Genomic DNA, 21804 nt, shown 5'->3' on the forward strand with positions numbered 1-21804 from the left:
TCTGTTGTCCCCCTTGCCTTCTGCCCTCAATCCTTCCCAGCATCAGAGTCTTTTCTAATGAGTCGGCTCTTCGAATCATATGGCCAAAATATTGGAGCTTCAGCTTTAGCATCAGTCCTTCCAATGAATATTCTGGGTCAGTTTCTTTTAGGACTGACTGGTTTGATCTATAGGCTGAGACTGACATGAAACAGAGGTGCCCTTGGTTCTCTGCCATGTTCCACATTCTGTTCTTTCCTTTGCGGTTGATGGACTCAGGCCTGATCTGCAGCTACCTGCAGCATGTGACCCAAACATCCTTGAAAGGAAAAGTATTCTATTGCTATGTTGCTGTGTGTCCCATAGCAACAAATATTTGTTGAGAGAGCAGATTTGTATTTGCCATTTCGATTTAAACTATTGTTTCCAGAAAACTCAATGAGATTGCAAATATGATTTCTGGGAGAGGTAGCCTGTTAAGCTATTAGGTCTATATCACCAGTCTGTTGAATTTTTTCTGGCTACCTAACTGGATTCTGAGGAGCCCCGGCTGGTCATTTGGTGACTGGATATAGAAGCTCAGAAAAGGATGATGGTGGGTTTGTTTTCCATTAAGGACCTGCCAGGGAGTCCCAGGCTCCAGAAGGAATGGGCTCCTTTGACTTTTTGCCAACCCTGTTGGCAGGATTTGGGGAATTCATGAAGAGGAATTGAAAAGACTGTCCCTTCAGGATCCCTCCAAATGCAGGTCTCCAGAAATGCACTGACATTGAGATGTTTCACTCATTGCCAATTTGCCAGCAATTATATTGAAATAAGGAGAAATTAAGAGCCATCCCAATCACTGCATCATAGAAATATATTCCATCTGTATTTTAAAGTTTTTAAAAATTGTGGTACAATAGACAAAGCATAAAGTTTACTGTTTTAACCATGTTTGGTAGAATTCAGTGATGTCAAATATATTCACAAGGTTGAATAGTCATCATCATTGTTTAGCTCCAGAGCTTTGCATCACCCCAAACAGAAATTCTGTACCCATTCACAATAATCCTCTATTGCCTCTTCCTCTTTGCCCTTCGTAGCCACCATTCTACTTTCTGTCTGTATGAATTTGGCTGTTCTACTTGCCTCGTACAAGTAGAATCTTGCAGTAATTGTCCTTGTATGTCTGGCTTATTTCACTTAGCATGATGTCATCAAGATTCATCCATGTTGTAGCATTGTATCAGAATTTCCTTCCTTTTTAAGGCTGAGTAATATTCCACTTTATGTATATACTACATATTGTTTATTAGTTCATCTTTTGTAGGACATTTGGGTGGTTGTATCCAACTTTTGGCTACTATGAATGATGCTACTATGAACACTGGTGTATAAGTATCTGTTTCAGTTTCTGCCTTTAATCCTTAGGATGTATATCCAGAGGTGGAATGGCTGGATTATATAGTATTTTAAAAACATATTTATTTATTTATTTGGCTGTGCCAGGTTTTAGTTTGACCATGTGGGATCTGGTTCCCTGACCAGGCATTGAACCCAGGCCCACGCACTGGAGGTGTGGAGTCTTAGCCACTGGACCACCAGGGAAGTCCCTATATGCTATTTTTATGTTTAACTTTTGGAGGAACTGTTATGATGTTTTCCATAGTGGCCGTACCAGTCTAAAGTCCCACTAGCAATGCACAAGGATTCCAGTTTCTCCATATCCTCACCAACATTTGTTATTTTGCATTTTTTGTTGATTAATTGTCATATGAATGGGTGCATCCAAATATTTTTTAAGTTGTCCTTTCTTTGATCACAAATATGAACAAAAGCCAGAGTCAACATACTCCTCTTTCATTTTAAAAAATAGCAACTGTTTGACTGCAACAAATAGGCAATGTATGAGATGCAGCATGCATACTGACCTGTAACCAACAGAAGCCAACATTTTATTGAATGATGTGAATGGCATTAAAATTGGGCACACATGGTAAGTGGTTCCCATAAGGGAAGTACTTTGTCAGATTTTATAGAGCCAAAATAAACTGGATGTGTCTCTGAATTTATCCCCAGTGTCACACTTGGTGTCCGAGGTATGTGTGTATGTGATGGTTTTCCCTGAGATTTTCTTAGTTCCACCTCTAGTCCAGTTGGATAAAGCATCTTTCTTCCAAGGAATCAGTCTTTCCTTTCTGTTCTCTACTTTCCCTTCATCCTCTTGTTTTGGATGCTGGTATATGGTTATGGGGGCTTCCCAGGTGGTTCGGTGGTAAAGGACCCACCTGCAAATGCAAGAGATGCAGGTTTGATCTTTGGGTTGGAAAGACCTCCTGAGAAGGAAATGGCAACCCACTCCAGTATTCTTGCCTTGGAAATCCCACAGACGGAAAACCTGGCAGGCTACAGTCCATGGGGTTGTGAAAGAGTTGGACATGACTCAGAGACTAAATAGCAGCAACAGCAAGATGGATATGAATACAATTCTTGATCCTGAAGCTGAGCATCATGAAAGAACTTGAGCAAAGCCACAGAACCAAGTTCATACCCTACAGATGTTCACGGACCACCCCGTCAGACCTATGCTAGATACCTTCTGATGTACTGATTTTGTGGTGTCCCCACAAGACAAGGGGAATTAACCCCACTTTACAGATGAGGACACTTTCCCAGAGAGGCAAGTGATCTATCTGAAGTCACCCAGCTGCTAAGTAGCAGGGCTAGGACTTGAACCTGAGTCTTCTGACAATGCTTTTTTCCCTTGCAATGCCACTCGCTCCTTCATAACTGAAGTGGTTGAACCAGAGGTGTGTGGACAGTTGACTTCCAAGCTGGCAACATGGGAGAGCTGCCTTACACCGTAAATATTCATCATGCTGCAAATATTTACCAGGGTGCCTACCATGTGCTGTCCCTGTGAACACAGGTGTCCATGTTCCTGCAAGAGCAATATATCAACCTTTGAATGTCCTTGTGCTTTTGCCGTCTCATAGCAGATTGACTGTATGAGGAAGATAGTTATATTTGAGACCTCTGAGAAAGCCTTTTGATTGACACTGATTATTTAGGAGAACAATGCAAGGAAATCTTCCATCAAGGGTCTTAAGTTTTCTCAGATACACAGGCTCTATTGGTGAAATCTTCATGGTCTTGAGGATGATGAGGTTGAGGGAGCTACTGTTTATTAAGATCAAACAAAATTTTGGTTTGCCTGAGTGATTTTTTTCACTAACATTGAAAGTTATTTACTGATTTATGTACTCAGTACTTGACACGTACAGGGTGGAAAATGACTAGGATGTGGCCCCAACCCTTAAGCAGCTCACTATCCCTGACTAAGAGAGGAGACAGACACATAAACCTTTAATTAGCACACGATGTTAAGAAGCACTGCAGTAGAGAGAGGTGTTCATAAGGACCTTGGTAACAAGGGTGGAGTAACAATGACCTTCTTTCACAGAAATCAGTGAGGGCTCTACTAGGCAGGGGACATTAGAGTTGGGTATAAATAGAAGCTTGTGGTATGCAGGAGTGGAAGGTTAGTGTTTGAGATAATGACTGATAATTTGACCTGAGGCTAGCTTGATAGGATTCCTATAGGGCAAGTTCAGGCATTGAACTTTGACCTACTGGCATTAAGGACCTGTTGAAGGAAGGATTTTAAATGAGCTACTAAAATCACAGGGCTCCCTTCTGCCTATCATGCCCTGATAAATAGGTCTCAGGTTGCTAGGCCAACTGGTAAACCCAATGTCTCTGAACATATGCTCATCATAAGCATTCTATAAACCATAAAACAGTTTACAAACAATCTACAAGCTACTTTTGAATTAAAAAAAATTCTGAGGGATCTTCCAAGTTGTGGTGGTTTCAAAACTCTTTCCAACTCTTCACCTCAAAAGTCTCCCTGCCAAGTTGATTATGCCTTTCTTGTTGGGCTGTTCTTGGGGATTAATGAGCTCATTGCCTTAACATGCATAGCACCCAGAAGTGCAATAGCTGGGATGTCACTGAGCTAACTTGCCTTTTCACAGGTGAGGAAACTCAGCCATGAAGAGGATGAGTGCCCTGAACAAGGGCTCACAGCTAGTCATCCTTGAGCCAGGATTTAAACCCAGTGTACCTAACTACAGGATCCTGTTCCTACCCATGACACTGCTCTCCCCCAATAAAAATACTTAAGTAGAGCCCAGAAATTCACAATCTGCAGGAAACATCTTAAAGTTTACCAGAAAACACTGAAGAGTGGAGAGAATGGGAATATGGAGTTAGATCTCAGGTTTAAATCCTAACTTCACAATCTGGAGCAATTAGACCTTAGGTAAATCACTGTGTCTCTCTTTGTCTTAATTTTCCCATTTATCACACAGAGTTAGGACTTACCTTGAGGTATTATTTTAATATTAAAAACAGTATATATAGAATGCATAGAATGGACCTGGTTCATAGCAGATACATAGTAAATGAAGGTGATCACTAAACTACTACTGATGATAATAATATAATTATAATGAGTTTCTTTGGTAGAGATCTTTTCCTAAGCTCAGGCCTTCAAAATATTAGGTAGCTAAGTGTTTAATAGTGGTTATTAGAAATAATATTAAAATTATTCTTTTCATAAGGAATCAGAGTACAGAAAACCCAAGCCAATGCACACTTGGGCCATGTACTTGGTTTTATGCTGTATGCAAAGCATGAAGGAGCAGGAGATGGTGGTCTTTGCTCTCTGTAGGAGCTGATAATCTCCCTCATGATAGCTCTCCACCTGCCACCACGCTGTCTCTCCCACCTGACTACCCTTACATGCTTGTTTGGAAAGTGCTGGAGAAAAAGAAAAAGAAAGTGCCTTGTGGTGGGAATGTAAATTGGTGAAGCCCTATGGAAACAGTATGGAGATTTCTCAAAAAACTAAAAATAGAACTATCATATGACCCAGCAATTCCACTCCTGGGCATATATCCAAAAAACCCCAAAACACTAATTTGAAAAGATGCAAGCACCCCAATAGTCCTAGCAGCACCATTTACAATAGCCAAGGTATGGAAGCAACCTAAGTGTCCATCAACAGATGAAAAGAAAAAGATGTGGTGTACATATACATGATGGGATATTCAGTTAAATTCAGTCGCTGAGTTGTGTCCGACTCTGCAACCCCATGAATCGCAGCACGCCAGGCCTCCCTGTCCATCACCAACTCCCAGAGTTCACCCAAACTCATGTGCATCGAGTCGGTGATGCCATCCAGCCATCTCACCCTCTGTTGTCCCCTTCTCCTGCCCCCAGTCCCTCCCAGCATCAGGGTCTTTTCCAATGAGTCAACTCTTCTCATGAGGTGGCCAAAGTACTGGAGTTTCAGCCTCAGCATCAGTCCTTCCAACACCCAGGACTGGTCTCCTTTAGGATGGACTGGTTGGACCTCCTTGCAGTCCAAGGGACTCTCAAGAGGCTTCTCCAACACCACAGTTCAAAAGCATCAATTCTTTGGCACTCAGCTTTCTTCACAGTCCAACTCTTACTTGGTCATAAAAAAGAATGAGATCTTGTCATTTGCAACAACATGAATGGACTTGGAAGGTATTATATTAAGTGAAATAAGTCAGACAGAGAAAGACAAATACTGTATGATAACACTTATATGTGGAATATAAAAAATACAACAAACTAGTGCATATAACAAAAATTGCAGACTCACAGACACAGAGAACAGACTAGTGGTTGTCAGTGGGAAGAGGGAAGGGGGAGGGGCAATATGGAGGTAGGGGTGTGGGAGATACAAACTTAGGTATGAAATAAGCTACAAGGATACACTCTACAACAGAGGGAATATAGCTAGTATTTCAAAACAGTAAAAGGAGTATGTGTGTATGTGTGCTTGCTTAGTCACTCAGTTGTGTCCAACTCTTTGCAACCCCATGGACTGAAGCCCTCCAGGCTCCTCTGTCCATGGGGATTCTCCAGGCAAGAATACTGGAGTGGGTTGCCATGCTCTCCTCCAGGGGATCTTCCCAACCCAGGGATGGAACCTAGGTTTCCTGCATTACGGGCAGATTCTTTACCGTCTGAGCTACCAGGGAAGCCCAAAAATACTGGAGTGGCTAGCCTATCCCTTCTCCAGGGGATCTTCCTGACTCAGGAATTGAACCGGGGTCTCCTGCATTGCAGGCGGATTCTTTATCAGCTTAGTTACCAGGGAAGCCCATAAATGGAGTATCAGATCAGATCACATCAGTCGCTCAGTCGTGTCCGACTCTTTGCGACCCCATGAATCACAGCACACCAGGCCTCCCTGTCTAATACCAACTCCTGGAGTTCACTGAGACTCACATCCATCGAGTCAGTGATGCCATCCAGCCATCTCATCCTCTGTCGTCCCCTTCTCCTCCTGCCCCCAATCCTCCCAGCATCAGAGTCTTTTCCAATGAGTCAACTCTTCGCATGAGGTGGCCAAAGTACTGGAGTTTCAGCTTTAGCATCATTCCTTCCAAAGAAATCCCATGGCTGATCTCCTTCAGAATGGACTGGTTGGATCTCCTTGCAGTCCAAGGGACTCTCAAGTCTTCTCCAACACCACAGTTCAAAAGCATCAATTCTTCGGCGCTCAGCCTTCTTCACAGTCCAACTCTCACATCCATACATGACCACAGGAAAAACCATAGCCTTGACTAGACGAACCTTTGTTGGCAAAGTAATGTCTTTGCTTTTGAATATGCTATCTAGGTTGGTCATAACTTTCCTTCCAAGGAGTAAGCGTCTTTTAATTTCATGGCTGCAGTCACCATCTGCAGTGATTTTGGAGCCCAGAAAAATAAAGTCTGACACTGTTTCCACTGTTTTCCCATCTATTTCCCATGAAGTGGTGGGACCAGATGCCATGATCTTCGTTTTCTGAATGTTGAGCTTTAAGCCAACTTTTTCACTCTCCACTTTCACTTTCATCAAGAGGCTTTTAAGTTCCTCTTCACTTTCTGCCATAAGGGTGGTGTCATCTCAGCAAAAGAGACACTGATGTATGGAACAGTCTTATGGACTCTGTGGGAGAGGGAGAGGGTGGGAAGATTTGGGAGAATGGCATTGAAACATGTAAAATATCATGTATGAAACGAGATGCCAGTCCGGGTTCGATGCACGATACTGGATGCTTGGGGCTGGTGCACTGGGACGACCCAGAGGGATGCTATGGGGAGGGAGGAGGGAGGAGGGTTCAGGATGGGGAGCATATGTATACCTGTGATGGATTCATTTTGATGTTTGGCAAAACTAATACAATTATGTAAAGTTTAAAAATAAAGTAAAATTAAAAAAAAAAAAAAGGGTGGTGTCATCTGCATATCTGAGGTTATTGATATTTCTCCCGCCAATCTTGATTCCAGCTTGTGTTTCTTCCAGCCCAGCGTTTCTCATGATGTACTCTGCATATAAGTTAAATAAACAGGGTGAAAATATACAGCCTTGACGTACTCCTTTTCCTATTTGGAACCAGTCTGTTGTTCCATGTCCAGTTCTAACTGTTGCTTCCTGACATGCATATAGGTTTCTCAAGAGGCAGGTCAGGTGGTCTGATATTCCCATCTCTTTCAGAATTTCCCACAGTTTATTGTGATCCACACAGTCAAAGGCTTTGGCACAGTCAATAAAGTATAACCTTTAACAATTGTGAATCACTATATTATAACTTATATCGTACATCAACTATAACTCAATAAAAAAAATTCTGGGAGAGCCCTTGAGAGGGGCCCATTTTCCACTGATGAAAACTGGGCAGAGAGAACTGGGCAGACATCAAGAGAAGGGTTAAGGTTAAGGTAGCCAAGCCCAGAAGGACAGGAAGGACAGGTGGTGATGCTGGGGAACAGGGACTGATTGGGCAGGGGGCGTGGAAAGATGTGTGTGGGAGGATGTGGGTGAGGACAGCAAGTGGGGGCCCTTTGCATCTTCGCTAGAGACTGTGGCACCTAGGAAGAGGGTGGTAAGCAGCCCCAAAAAGTCCTGGAGGGCATGAAGAGAGAAAAGGGGCTGTGATGAGGCCACGTGACTGTGAGTCATGGAGATGAGTAATGGAGCATCAGTGTGGAGCCAGCTCGGGAGTTTTCAGGATAAACACGTAGAGGTGCTTCACGGAGGCTGACAGAACCTGCCCCTAATGCATCCAGGGGACACTAAGCGCTTTAGTATATCCTCTGATGAATAATTTCTCCGACTCTAACCACATTAGGGACACACGGGGCCATGGCTTGGTGCTCTGTCTGTCAGATGTTGTTGCCATTTAAGTGAGTGATGCAGAGTGGGTCCCCACGGTGCCTGGGTCTGTGGATGGGGCAGGCAGCCAGGAGAGCTGGCCCCAGAGGTTTGACTTCTCCCTCTCTGTAATCAGATTGGAGGCAGAATGTTTTTCTGTGGCTCCTCCATATAGTCTCCCTGTTTTGATTCCATTTCCCTTCCCCTGCCATCCTGCTCCCAGTTGGTGCTGAGGGTTGACTTGGTAAATTGCTCTGTCTCCCATCCTTCCAGACCCACTGCCCAGGCAGGATCAGAGAAGGGAAATGACCCTGCAGTGGCCCGTCTTCAATTCTGTGCCCTTGGGGAAGAGAGGAGGGAAGAGAAAGCGTGCTTATCAAATTTCCCAAATGTACAGAATCAGAAAGCTAAGGTGTCCACAGCAGCGTAGGGTTGAAAGGACCCCAGGAGGCTCTAAGTCAGAAATGAATGACACTCTGTAGGTAATGCAAAAGATGGTATTTAGGTCCCAAAAGTCAGATATAGAAGTCCAGGGGGTAATTCCTTGGGCTTTATTTTTTGTGAAAGTCTTAACATAGACTAATTGTGTGGTGGAGTTCCTTAAAAAAAACACAGCATGTAATCTTAGCTTAAATATAAAAACTTATGATTATGCATCGAACCTGGACTGGCAACTCGTTTCCCACATGATACTTTACATGTTTCATTGCGGCCCAAAGGGATGGTATGGGGAGGGAGGAGGGAGGAGGGTTCGGGATGGGGAACACATGTATACCTGTGGCGGATTCATTTTGATATTTGGCAAAACTAATACAATTATGTAAAGTTTAAAAATAAAATAAAATTGGAGAAAAAACCAAAAAAAAAAAAAACTTATGATTAGGAAAAAAACTTGTATTCATTGCAAAAAAAATTAGAAAATTACAGAGGAGAGAGAGAGATAGAAATGGTGGTAGTGGTGAGTAATTATCGCTAATTCTATCTCTTACAATTATCTATTAACCCATTGAGTTATAACCTTTTTTTTTTCCCCTAGCAAATACACACACATGTGTATATATAAATATAAAATTTTTGAGAGAACATAGCCTGAAAACTGGCTTAATGGCTCACTATTATAAACAACTTTCACAGTCATATTTTTCCACATCATTTCCTTTTACTTTTAAAAAAATTTTATTTTATGGAAGTATAGTTGATTTACAGTGTTGTGTTAATTTCTGCTGTACAGAAAAGTGATTCAGTTACATACATTCTTTTCCATTAGGGTTTATCAGAGGATATTGAATATAGTTCTCTGTGCTGTATAGTCAGACCTTGTTGTTTATCCATCCTATATATGATAGTTGCAACATCATTTTCAAGTATTCTAAACTTGAATTCAGAATTCTAAGGATTAACCATAATTTATTTATGAAATTTTATTTTTCCTCTGTTTTTCTCTAGTACAGTGAATGCTGGGAAAAGCAGCCTCGCACATAAATTTTTGTGCACACTCTTGAGGATTTCTTTAATATAAAGTCCTAGAAGTGGAAGTTCTAGGATTTAAAGGATTATGAACATTTTAAAGGGCTTTATTGTGTTGTTTTTGGTGTGTGTGACCAAATGGCTCCCTAGACTGTGCCACCAATGTACTCATGTTTTCCCACATTCTCCCTAGTACTGGGTACTGTGACTTTAAAATGGCTTGTCGGATTGGTAACTGAAATGTGGTATTTTGTTTAAAATTGTTTGTTTTGGATTATTAGTGAAGTTAAATATATTTTCTTCCATATTTGGCTTTTTAAATCTCTTTTTGTGAATTGCCTATCTGTGTCTTTTGCCCATTTTTCTCCATCAGATTATTCTTTGTTTATTGACTGTAAACATTTTTAATGTTGACTGTTAGCTCTTCATCAGTTATCCAGGTTGCAAATATTTTTCATTTTGCTTCTTGCCTTTGAGTTAGTATATGCATATTTCTAATTTTTATATTGCCAAATCCATAAATTTTTATTTAATTTTTAATCCATCAACATTTCATTCAATTTTTCCTTTTATGTAAAATTTAGAAAAATCTCTCCTGACCTAAGATTATATGTTCACCTATATATTTTCCCTAATTTTTTACACTAAATTCCTATGGTTTAATTAAATGCAGTTTAAGCTAATATCCAAATCAAAAGATACAAGTTATCAGGGGGAAGATTTTGATTCATTGCATGAATGAAATTTCTAATGATTTAAACGTGGACAATAAAAGAAGAGATTGACCACTGTGGAAGTAAACTAATCTTATTGCTTCACCTTCCACCGGGTTTTAAGAATTACCTGGCATTCTCTAAGTGCTCAATTAACATTTGCTGAATAACGATGGTACAAGAGACCCTCATAGTGCCTTACAACACTGCTTCTCTGACTTGGTTTGGTTTCCAGCTCATGCCATCTCCACAGATCCTTCCAGAATTGGAGACTGTGCTCTCAAGGGTGAGGCAGGCAAGAGGGCTGGATGACACAGAGACAGCTGATATCAGGGGTCTGGTTCTCAAATCTCACCCTCCACATGTTGAGTAAAGATTTGGGGCTTCATCTCTGTTCCTGGGCACTAGGATGGGGGTGATATAAGTAAATAAGCCAGTCTTAGCCAAAGGGATATACAAGTAGCTTGCTGAGCTATTTCAAACCCCGAAAGATGATGCTGTGAAAGTGCTGCACTCAATATGCCAGCAAATTTGGAAAACTCAGCAGTGGACATAGGACTGGAAAAGGTCAGTTTTCATTCCAATCCCAAAGAAAGGCAATGCCAAAGAATGGTCAAACTACCACACAATTGCACTCATCTCACATGGTAGTAAAGTAATGCTTAAAATTCTCCAAGCCAGGCTTCAGCAATATGTGAACTGTGAACTTCCTGATGTTCAAGCTGGTTTTAGAAATGGCAGAGGAACCAGAGATCAAATTGCCAACGTCCGCTGGATCATGGAAAAAGCAAGAGAGTTCTAGAGAAACATCTATTTCTGCTTTATTGACTATGCCAAAGCCTTTGACTGTGCGGATCACAATAAACTGTGGAAAATTCTGAAAGAGATGGGAATATCAGACCACCTGACCTGCCTCTTGAGAAACCTATATGCAGGTCAGGAAGCAACAGTTAGAACTGGACATGGAACAACAGACTGGTTCCAAATAGGAAAAGGAATACATCAAGGCTATATATTGTCACCCTGTTTATTTAACTTATATGCAGAGTACATCATGAGAAACGCTGGGCTGGAAGAAGTACAAGCTGGAATCAAGATTGGCCAGGAGAAATATCAATAACCTCAGATATGCAGATGACACCACTCTTATGGCAGAAAGTGAAGAGGAACTAAAAAGCCTCTTGATGAGAGTGAAAGAGCAGAGTGAAAAAGTTGGCTTAAAGCTCAACATTCAGAAAACGAAGATCATGGCATCTGGTCCCATCACTTCATGGGAAATAGATGGGGAAACAGTGGAAACAGTGTCAGACTTTATTTTTCTGGGCTCCAAAATCACTGCAGATGGTGACTGCAGCCATGAAATTAAAAGACACTTACTTCTTGGAAGGAAAGTTATGGCCAACCTAGACAGCATATTCAAAAGCAGAGACATTACTTTGCCAACAAAGGTCCATCTAATCAAGGCTGTTTTTCCAGTGGTCATGTATGGATGTGAGAGTTGGACTGTGAAGAAAGCTGAATGCCAAAGAATTGATGCTTTTGAACTGTGGTGTTGGAGAAGACTCTTGCAAGTCCCTTGGACTGCAAGGAGATCCAACCACTCCATCCTAAAGGAGACCAGTCCTGGGTGTTCATTGGAAGGCCTGATGTTAAAGCTGAAACTCCAATACTTTGGCCAACTCATGCAAAGAGTTGACTCATTGGAAAAGGCCCTGATGCTGGGAGGGATTGGGGGCAGGAGGAGAAGGGGATGACAGAGGATGAGATGGCTGGATGGCATCACCAACTCGATGGACATGAGTTTGAGTAAATTCCTGGAGTTGGTGATGGACAGGAGGCCTGGTGTGCTGCGATTCATGGGGTCGCAAAGAGTCGGACACAACTGAGCAACTGAACTGAACTGAACTGAACTGCGCTGGGACTTCCCTGGTGGTTCACTCAGGGCATCCCTGGTGGTTCAGTTGGCAAAAAACTTGCCTGCAATGCAGGAGACCTGGGTTCAATCTGTGGGTTGGGAAGATCCCCTGGAGAAGGAAATGGAAACCCACTTCAGTATTCTTGCCTGGAGAATTCCAAGGACATAGGAGCTTGGCAGCTTACAGACCGTGGGCCACAGAGTCTGACAGTGTGAGTGACTAACACTTTCCTGGGGAGCTGAAGCAGGTACCCCTGAGGATGAAGGAGCAGCATGTGTGGCGGTGAGGAAGATAGTGATAGGAATGGGGGCAGGGGTAGATGCTATAGATCTTGAAAACAAGCAAGATGCATTTTATGAGTCTGTCCCAGAGGCTTGCTCCAAGTGTTCCTCTCCTGAATGACTCTTCTAAGAAGCTCTCTGTTCAGAAATCTGAAGAAATCCCAAGAGTTGAGTTTCTTGTCTATTTTTTCAAACAACTCAGTGACTCAGGGAGGAAGAAAATGTAGGTGCTTGTTAAAATGATAAATGAAGCATGAGTACACGTATGCCTATTCACATACTCACATACCAAACCTGTGTGCGTGTACATGTGCATATGTGCCTGTCTGATTCTGATTTGTTGTGAATTTTTTTCTGGGTAAAGATGGCTGTTCTTTCTAGATTATACCAATATAGGGTAAAGTAGGGTCTTGATGATAGCCACAAAGAAGGATTTCTGTGTCTCTATCTCATTTGTTCCATAGAGATGCCAGGCACCCCCTCTCTCCCCCTACCCAAAAGACTCCTGAACATGTCTGCTTGGCTCTTGGTAACCCAAGGCATCTTTCCACCTCTGCCACTCTGGTTTTTCCATCTTAGGGGATGCCAAGAGAGGCGGCTCTGCCTCCCATTTTCTGGCTGCCCCTGCTGTCTGCTGTCTATGCTCAGCTGAACGACACCCAGGAGGTGGAGGAGGATGCCTGCATCCAGGTGCTGCCTTTGGTAGTGTCTGAGTCTGTCCAGGGCTCCAGCAGTTTTCATGTTAATGGCTCTTTAATTTTACATTCCATTGCCAAAATTCACGTGAGTCACTGGGGACTGGGCAAAGGGGATGTTTTAAAGGGTGGGTGTAGGGGAAGCCCCTTCTCCATCCTGACACTGGTTTATTCTGTTTGGAGGGGTTGTGGGCAATGCTATATCTCTTCTCCTTTCCTGGACTCCTTGTTTCTTCAGATGAAGTCTTCTTGTCCAGATGCCCCTAAAGTGTAGGATGAACATAGTTTATGGGACACGCTTACCCACTGAGGACTCAAGTGGTAGATTTCCACTTGAGCTCCAGAGCCAGCTGCTTTGGTTTGGACCATTTATCAGCTGGGCAACCCTGGTCACGTGGCTTTACCTCTTTGGGCCTTGTTACTCATCTGTAATGTGGAGGTGTTAATAGCACTTACCTCATAGCATTGCCTGGAAAATCCCATGGACGGAGGAGCCTGGTGGGCTGCAGTCCATCGGGTCACTAAGAGTTGGACACAACTGAGTGACTTCACTTTCACTTTTCACTTTCATGCATTGGAGAAGGAAATGGCAACCCACTCCAGTGTTCTTGTCTGGAGAATCCCAGGGACGGGGGAGCCTGGTGGGCTGCCGTCTCTGGGGTGGCACAGAGTCAGACATGACTGAAGCGACTTAGCAGTAGCAGCAGCAGCAGCAGCATAGCATTGCTATGGAGGTTCTCTGAGTTAATGTAAATGAAATGGTTAAAAAACAAGCAGATAGTAAGCATTTAGGTAAGAAAAACATTAGCAATTATCATGGTAATTTCAAGCTCATTCTCCTGTTTTTTAGATTTTGCTTGATTGGAAAGTTCTAATCATCATAGACTCCTCTTGAACGTCAAAGAGTTCAATGACAGAAACAGAGGAAGGTCATTCAGATAGTGCTGATCTACCCAGGTTTGGGGCCTCTTTTGTGGACCAATGGCTTGGTAGACCAACTTTCCTTCTTTTTTATATTTATTTGTTTTTGTTTATTTGGCTGTGCCAGGATCTTCAGTCTTTGTTGAAGCTTGCAGGATCTTTAGCTGTGGCATGTGGGATCTAGTTTCTGACTGAGGATTGAGTCCAGGTCTCCAGCATTGGGAGTGCAGAGTCTTAGCTACTAGACTACCAGGGAAGCCCCCCAACTTTCTTTCCTGCTTTCCTGTGTCCTTCCTCAAATATTTTTTTGGACAGTAAATAGACCTGCTTCATATTCTCTCTAAGCTCCAGTTCTTATAGAAAAGGAATAAAAGAAGAGAGAAAGTGATTGGGAGAATGGGAAAGAAAAGGGGGTCCATAGGGTAGGCATACAAATTTTGGAGTCTGACAAAGACTGTCCTTGTTATTTCTAATTGCTTGGCTTCAGGCATTGTGACCTGAATTGCTTTGCTATTTAGAACTCAAGATCTTTACAGTGGGGCTACTATCTATGTATCTTATGAGATGGGGGTGAAGATCAGAGGAGAGAACTTATATGGTAGCTACTCAATAGTACTAATTTCTTACCTCTCTTCTCCCTTTATCCCCCCAAGATGAAGTCAAGGTCACTAATCGCCTGCCGATAACATAGACCTTGGAAGAATTCAGAAGCCTTCAAAAAATTATTTGAAAAGATTTTATCCAGCAACATTCATTCCATAATGTTTTCTCTTATCAGATTTTCTTGTATTTTAAAGCATGGGACTTATCTGCAGCTACTGGTGAAACCTGCCAATGGTGGTTGGATCTAAAGATGGCAGTCCCACCACTGGGAGACTGGCTGCTGCTTCTGACTGCTGTTGTTGTGAAATGATGTGGGCCAGTTGATGCATTTTTGTCACTTCCCATCTGCTCCTCCCTCTCCCTGCTTAACTGGTATTTTTGGAAGAATGGTTAAGTACATCAACCTTTTTAAAAAAAAGAGTAATTATTAAATCTTTCTTGTCGTCAAGATGTCATCAAGATTTAGTGGGGTTGTGTGTCATGCATAACTCTTGGCAGTGTCTAAATCTAGATTTTAGAAACAAGATGAATTTTTCCTTGGCCCCCCTTTTTTTCCTTTTGAAAACGTTTAGGTTCTTCAGGAGTTTCATGGTTACTTTTCAGAGCTTGTCTTGATTTAATCAGCAACAAAATGACTTTCCCATTTGCAGCAGCTCTGCCGAGGCCCACCAAGTCACACAGAGCTGAGTGGTGTCTACAGTGAGCTTTGCCGCTTACAATAATAATGTTTTGGTTAACTAACTTTTTATCTCTGGAGCCTAAAATATGGGCCTTCAGCAGTATGCTCCTGTGAGCCTACTGGCTGGTAGCGCTGCTCGATGAATGAACTGGTGCTTAAGGAGGTTACTATGGAGAAACAACAATCATCATTACCGAATAAATGTGAGCAATTAGAGAAGTACTTTAGGTGCCTTATTTCCTTTGAGACCCTACAAAACCACAGCTAGTGTTTATCGAATACTTATTGTGCATCAAGTTGTGCTCAGTGATTTTATAGCATCTGATGTGATCTTCATATCCTCTTAGGAGGGGTAGTTGCCTAGTGAGGATGCAAGTGAGAGTAACTCAACTCAGCTCTCTTTAACCTAGTTTTATTGCCCTAATGATGCTGAAAAAAAAGTTTTTGCAATAAATCTGGATACCTTTAGGTCTGGCTGGATCCAGGTGCTCAAATACTATGATTGGACCTCCTCCTCCTCATACTGCTTTGCCTTCCTTTATATTGACTTTGTTCTCAGCAGAAATTCTCCATGAGGTGAACGGCCACCAGTGAATTATATCTTCCCTATATCTTCCCAGCCTAGAGAGCCAAGTAGAAGAAAGAAGGTGCTTTGGCTGTGTGGCTCCAGAAGTCACTCTGAGTGGACTGCCTTTGGTTGTGTGCTCCAGTTTGTAAACCTGAACCAGGGAGGTAGGCTAGATTGAGTGGCCGGAGCTGGATCATGTGTGTATACCTGGTACTTTAGGGGGAGGAGTTAAGTTTACCCCATCCATAGCATATGGACTGAGACTGAGAAGGGATGGTATTCCCAAAGAAAATCGGGGCCCTTTAATCCAAAGAAGACAAAATATCAGTATCAACCACAGTTTTATTATCTGGTCCATTCTGTAGATGAAGAGACTAAGGGTCAGAGAATTTGTGTAATTTGATTCAAGATCTCTCCACTGGGAGGTCCAGAACTGGAATTTGAACCTAACTCCAGTTTCTTTCCATTATTTGGCCTATTTCGGGCCTGACCAAGTATATCTCTGTCCCTGACTCAGGAGCATCTCTTGTGTCTTTTCATTGGCTTGGCTTCCTATAGGTTACTGGTGAGCAACTAGAGTGAGTTGTCAAACAGGAAGGAATCCAGTGACACAGGTGGGGGATTGGAAAAGAGCTCTGCTGTGTGCTGTGAATCTGATTACTGTACACAGTGAGTCTGTCCCAAAGAACCTTGGCAAAGTAGTCAGGTGCTGAGAGAGTTCCTTAGGAAGTGGGGGAGGTACATGAACTTGCCACCCTAATAGGTCACTAGGGAGACTCCTATGGGTCTCTGTTCTTTAGGTGCATAGGAAAGATGAGGCAGGTGGTTTGAGTCCACTGTCCCCGTGGTTGGGCTTGGCAACTCCCTGCAGTTAAACCAAGAACAGTTGCTGTGGACAGTCTGTGATCACCAGGAAGATCTGTGTGCTCCCAGGTCGCCCTTCCACAATGGGCAGTGTATATCTGCAGTGCTGGATGGAGACTTCTGACTGCACAAGAGAGATGGGATGTACACAGATGTAGGATTAAATGACAGGGAGCACGTGGTCAAAAGTGTATTCCCTTCTGAGTCTGTCTGATCAGCATCTTTCTGAGACTTTGTCCTTGAGGTAGGCACATCCCAGCACCAAATCACCACTCTCTCATCTTCTTTCTGACGCTAGCAGGATGGGCCTCATGCTTAGAGCCTTTGGCAGGCAATAGCATCCAGCTGGAATTCCATGGCATTGCTTTTGTTTTTATTGTATTTATCTTTATGGTTTCTTTCCATTTTGGCAGGTGGCCCTGGATTTTTTACTTATGGTAGGCATATACATGTTGTGTACAAAATAAAATTCTTTTAGCAAAAGAAAGTGAGTGGGTTAAAAGAAAACATTCTTAATTAGATGTATCATATATATCAGTCAGGGTTCAACCAAATAAACAGAGGCAGTAGGAGATTAGTATTGAGATTTGCTGCAAGGGGCTCACATAAGTGTGGGTCTGGGTAGGTGAGTTTGAAATCCATGGGTGGGTGGTCAGGGAGGGCGGGCTGGGCTGAACCTACTCCTGCAGAGTGAATTCCTTCTGCTTCTGGGAAACCTCAGCTCTGCTCTCAAGTATTTCAACTGATTGAATTGATCTACCCACATCATCTGGAATAATCTCCCTTACTTAAAGTCAACTGATTACAGATTTTAATCATATCTACAGAAGCTTTTCCACAGTTTATTGTGATCCACACAGTCAAAGGCTTTGGCATAGTCAATAAAGCAGAAATAGATGTTTTCTTGGAATTCTCTTGCTTTTTTGATGATCCAGTGGATGTTGGCAATTTGATCTCTGGTTCCTCTGCCTTTCCTAAAACCAGCTTGAACATCTGGAAGTTCACGGTTCACGTATTGCTGAAGCCTGGCTTGAAGAATTTTGAGCATTACTTTACTTAGCGTGTGAGATGAATGCAATTGTGCGGCAGTTTGAGCATTCTTTGGCATTGCCTTTCTTTGGGACTGGAATGAAAACTGATCTTTTCCAATCCCGTGGCCGCTGCTGAGTTTTCCAAATTTGCTGACATATTGAGTGCAGCACTTTCACAGCATCATCTTCTAGGATTTGAAATAGTTCAACCGGAATTCCAGCACCTCCACTAGCTTTGTTCGTAGTGATGCTATCTAAGGCCCACTTGACTTCACATTCCAGGATATCTGGCTGTAGGTGAGTGATCACACCATCATGATTATCTGGGTCTTGAAGATCTTTTTTGGACAGCTCTTCTGTGTATTCTTGCCACCTCTTCTTAATATCTTCTGCTTCTGTTAGGTCCCTACCATTTCTGTCCTTTATCAAGCCCATCTCTGCATGAAATATTCCCTTGGATCTCTAATTTTCTTGAAGAGATCTCTAGTCTTTCCCATTCTATTGTTTTCTTCTATTTCTTTGCATTGATCACTGAGGAAGGCTTTCTTATCTCTCCTTGCTATTATTTGGAACTCTGCATTCAGATGTTTATATCTTTCCTTTTCTCCTTTGCTTTTTGCTTCTCTTCTTTTCACAAATAGCAAGCCTTGTAAGGAGGACTTACAGATAGGCCTCCTATTTGTAGGAGGCAAAACTTGGCAAAACTCTATTAGCTTTTGCTCTGCTTCATTCTGTATTCCAAGGCCAAATTTGCCTGTTACTCCAGGTGTTTCTTGACTTCCTACTTTTGCATTCCAGTCCCCTATCATGAAAAGGACATCTTTTTTGGGTGTTAGTTCTAAAAGGTCTTGTAGGTCTTCACAGAACCTTTCAACTTCAGCTTCTTCACCGTTACTGGTTGGAGCATAGGCTTGGATCACCGTAATATTTAATGGTTTGCCTTGGAAACAAACAGAGATCATTCTGTCATTTTTGAGATTGCATCCAAGTACTGCATTTCGGACCCCTTTGTTGACCATGATAGCTACTCCATTTCTTCTAAAGGATTCCTGCCCACAGTAGTAGATATAATAGTCATCTGAGTTAAATTCACCCATGCCAAAGCCTTTGACTGTGTGGATCACAATAAACTGTGGGAAATTCTGAAAGAGATGGGAATACCAGACCACCTGACCTGCCTCTTGAGAAACCTATATGCAGGTCAGAAAGCAACAGTTAGAACTGGACATGGAACAACAGACTGGTTCCAAATAGGAAAAGGAGTACATCAAGGCTGTATATTGTCACCCTGCTTATTTAACTTCTATGCAGAGTACATCATGAGAAATGCTGGGCTGAAAGAAGCACAAACTGGAATCAAGATTGCCGGGAGAAATCTCAATAACCTCAGATATGCAGATGATACCACCCTTATGGCAGAAAGTGAAGAGGAACTAAAAAGCTTCTTGATGAAAGTGAAAGAGGAGAGTGAAAAAGTTGGCTTAAAGCTCAACATTCAGAAAACGAAGATCATGGCATCTGGTCCAATCACTTCATGGGAAATAGATGGGGAAACAGTGGAAACAGTGTCAGACTTTATTTTTTTGGGTTCCAAAATCACTGCAGATGGTGATTGCAGCCATGAAATTAAAAGACATTTACTCCTTGGAAGGAAAGTTATGATCAACCTACATAGCATATTCAAAAGCAGAGACATTACTTTGCCAACAAAGGTTCGTCTAGTCAAGGCTATGGTTTTTCCAGTGGTCATGTATGGATGTGAGAGTTGGACTGTGAAGAAAGCTGAGTGCCGAAAAATTGATGCTTTTGAACTGTGGTGTTGGAGAAGACTCTTGAGAATCCCTTGGACTGCAAGGAGATCCAACCACTCCATCCTAAAGGAGACCAGTCCAGGGTGTTCATTGGAAGGACTGATGCTGAAGCTGAAACTCCAATACTTTGGCCACCTCATGGAAAGAGCTGACTCATTGAACAAGACTTTGGTGCTGGGAGGGATTGGAGGCAGGAGGAGAAGGGGATGACAGAGGATGAGATGGCTGGATGGCATCACCGACTTGATGGACATGAGTCTGAGTGAACTCCGGGAGTTGGTGATGGACAGGGAGGCCTGGTGTGCTGCGATTCATGGGGTCACAGAGAGTTGGACTTGACTGAGTGACTGAACTGAACTGACAGAAGCTTTTGGGCTTCTCTGGTGGCTCAGTGGTAAAGAATCCTCCTGCCAAGCAGGAGAAGCGGGTTTGATTCCTGGGTCAGGGAAGATCCCCTGGAGAAGGAGATGGCAACCTGCTCCAGTATTGCCTGGAAAAATCCCAAGGGCAAAGGAGACTGGTGGCTACAGTCCATGGGGTAGCAGAATTGGACACGACTTAGCGACTAAACAGCAAGCACAGATTTCACCTAGATTAGAGTTTGAGTAACTGGGGCCGTTGCTTTGCCAGGTTAACACACAGGAAGGATTCCCCACTAGATAACAGCACAGGTGAAACAGCCTAGTTCAAGTTGTGAAGGAGGTAATTAAGTCAGTGATGGGCAGTTAGTGCTGGAACCAAGCAGCTGAGGCAAATGGCTAGGATATTAAGTCCTGAGGAGGGAGCTGGGAGTTCCAGCTGGAATTGAGGCTTCCCGTGCTTGGAGATGGGTATCTTAGCCATCTGGGCATTGGCAGGAGGAGTGGGAGATGGCGAGGAGAGAGCAGAACACAGCAACCTGCCTTTTGTGCGCCTGCTTTTAAGCCCCTTTTCTATGGGACCAGCTTCTGTTTGCCTCTCTCTTCCTAATTTCATCTGTTCAACTTACTAGAGGTAAGTTTGTTTTTAGGCAAAGTCTGTAGGCCCTGCTCGGGGCTGCTGCGGGCCTGATGGTGACCTGAGAGGCTGTGGCCAGAACCTGCACATCTCTCCAGGGACCAGGCCATGTCTTGAGGCCAGGCAGCCCTGAGGGAGTCTCTGGACAGCAGTTCCCAGGGGGATGGGCGCTGGGCACCCAGCAGAGTCATTGGGACAGTGCTCCGAGGTAGCTGGTCCTCTCTGGTCAGCAAGCAGAATCCGGTAGCCTATCAGGCAGTGTCCCAGTGTCTTTGGAGGCCACAGGCAGAAGCGTGGATGCCACCAGGCTGGTGTCCAGCTCCTGGGAGTCGGGGGTGAGCATTGTATGCGTGGGCAGGGACCTTGAGGCCATGTTGAGGAGATGCTCAGTGAGCCGGAGCTCTTCCTGAAGCCTCCACCAGCTGCATCCCGATGGCTCGCTGGTCCTTGTGCGGCCTACAGGTGCAGCCTACACCTTGAGCTCCAGTCAGACGTGGTGATGGGCAAGCATCGGCATGGAGGACACAACCGTGGACCACACGACCGGCTGTTTCTGTGCTTGGATGTGACCTCCAGTGACATGCAGGGTGAGCGCAAGACCTGCCTGGAGCCTGGCCACGAGCTTCACGGCCTCCTGCCCCATCAGTGCCTTTGTACCTAAAGAGAAGCTCCCTGACCCTCCCAACCTGAAGCTGGGGCTCAAGGCCAAGGTGAACTCAGACAAGAGGGTGAAACATCCTCCATGATTGTCTCCATCCCTTTTCTTCATCTGGGTTTCCCTGGTGGCTCAGCTGGTAAAGAATCTGCCTGCAATGTGGGAGACCTGGGTTCGATCCCTGTGTTGGGAAGGTCCCCTGGAGAAGGGAAAGGCTACCCACTGCAGTATTCTGGCCTGGAGAATTCCATGGACCATGAGGTTGCAGAGTCAGACATGACTGAGCAACTTTCACTTCTTCATCTACTACATTTCTAAGATAATGACCTTGGATGAAGGAGACATTATCTTGACTGGGACGTCAAAGGGAATGGGACCCTTTTAAGAAAACAATGAGATCTGGGC

The sequence above is a fragment of the Bos taurus genome, chromosome 26, assembly GCF_002263795.3.
Source record: "Bos taurus isolate L1 Dominette 01449 registration number 42190680 breed Hereford chromosome 26, ARS-UCD2.0, whole genome shotgun sequence".
NCBI lineage: Eukaryota > Metazoa > Chordata > Mammalia > Artiodactyla > Bovidae > Bos > Bos taurus.